A 1,942-nucleotide genomic window follows, 5' to 3' on the forward strand; every position below is an offset into this window, starting at 1 on the left:
CTCTTTCTGGGGATAAGAGTGTTGCTGTTTATGGAAGAGAGAGCCATGTTTTTCTAAGCCTGGACAACCCCTTTAAGGGAGTTTTCGTGGTGCATAGTTTCAGGCACATGCATGTGGGATCATGGCCTTAGGTGGGGGACTGCATCGGTTCCTTGCTCATCCAGATGACTGTTTACCAGGCACAGCTCTGTACATCTCTGTAGTCCCATTGAAGTTAATGGCACCTGGCTGCTGTACCAGGATGTCACTATAAAGTACCCCAAATTGTGTGTGACATCTGAATGGTGATTGGGCTGATCTCCTATTAGACTATCTTAAGGATAGTCCAATAAAAGCCATTGAGGTCCTGGTGTAGTTTTCCAACAGCCGGTGAGCCAAAGGTTCCACATCCCTTCCTTGTTACAGAAGTGATCAGCCATCGATGAGGGAGATGCTATTTCAGGGCATGGGGTCTTCCCTACAGTGTGGCTGGGGTATTATCCTGGAGAGGGGTCACTGCAGCCATGGAGGGGGGGGGGGGGGGGGGGGGACTCGTTCTGTATAGGTAAATCACATATAACAGGAATACCCACATGATGCCAGGACTCAAGGCTTCCCGCAGAAAATTGTCCATCACTGTCCTGGCTGCTGTCATCTTTCCATACATAATACATTGTGATGCTATATTGCCCCCTGGTATGTGACATGTGCCCATGGTGGAGGCATTAAGCAGTGTATAGAGGTCAGCATGGGCATTCTGGGGGGCATCAAAAGGGGCACAGATGCATACAATGAGGTAATAAGTCTACCATGATACACATCACTGGTCAGGTGGCACATAAGACGCTGTGGGCACCAGAGTACAAAGAGCATAGTCTTTGTGGGTACTGTAGTCCTCTAAACCCTCTCCCGCTCCACTATATCCTAATAGGGTTATTCAAGGAGTCCTGCTTCTATCCAGCCAGAGGCTATGCCAGTTCATTGTTAGCGGGCAGACTGGAGCTATAGATAGAACATAGTGCATGTGCTTAGCGTTGGCTGAAGAAGTCAGATGCTGCCCCAGAGAATCCAGCGTGCAGCCTGGGGCCTATGGCTGTATCCATGTTCTCCAGGACTTCCTAGGCCCACCTCTAATGACTTCAGCCACCGCTAATCAAACGCCGCTCCCTCGGATTCGCTCCTCTCTAATCATCAACTTTACCTCACAATAAACGGCATAAAAATACGGTTTTTAATTTTTCTCTCTTCACAGCACAAAATATTTTTTTTTTGTTTTTTTATCTTAAATTTTATGATAAAATTCAGGCTGAGGTAAAAATAATAATTAAATAAAAACAACCCCCCCCCCCTGTGGCTCTGTAGATGGAGAAAATGCAAACTCCCTAGTGTGTGGCCGGCTCATATATCTGACAGCCTGTAAGCTGCTGACTGTTGCCGGGGGCGACTGAGAATTTCTACAACAATGGATGTAAAATACGGATCGGTCATTCTGGCTAGTGGCGTCCTTGCCGTCATTCCTTATGGCTAATACTATGGATGCACTACAGATTCAATATGGTCCCTAAAAATATACTGAGGTGTGAATGAGGCCTAAAAGCTGCGATGTGATGGGTTACAGTGAGTCCAGTCATCCCTAAGGCTTGGTTCACACACTGCAGCTTTTATGTGTGTGTGTTGTTCCAGGTTCCTCATCTATGGTTGCTATGGGCAACAGGATAGATTAGAAAAACTACAACGAAAGTTCAATTTATTTATTTTATTAGTTATTCCTCAAGACATGAGTAGACTTTTATCAAATACAATTATCTTTTAATTTGTTGAAAGAAAATCGCATCAAAACCGCGACACAATCAAGGAGTTTTTCGTGTTGCCACGTAACTCACGTAGCTGCCCAGCTAACGAAGAGTTAAGTTTGTTTTTGAAATCATGTGACCCCTTTTCCCCGCCCCCGACTCCTCAGGTG

This window comes from Dendropsophus ebraccatus, chromosome 1 (genome assembly GCF_027789765.1).
Source record: "Dendropsophus ebraccatus isolate aDenEbr1 chromosome 1, aDenEbr1.pat, whole genome shotgun sequence".
Classification (NCBI taxonomy): domain Eukaryota; kingdom Metazoa; phylum Chordata; class Amphibia; order Anura; family Hylidae; genus Dendropsophus; species Dendropsophus ebraccatus.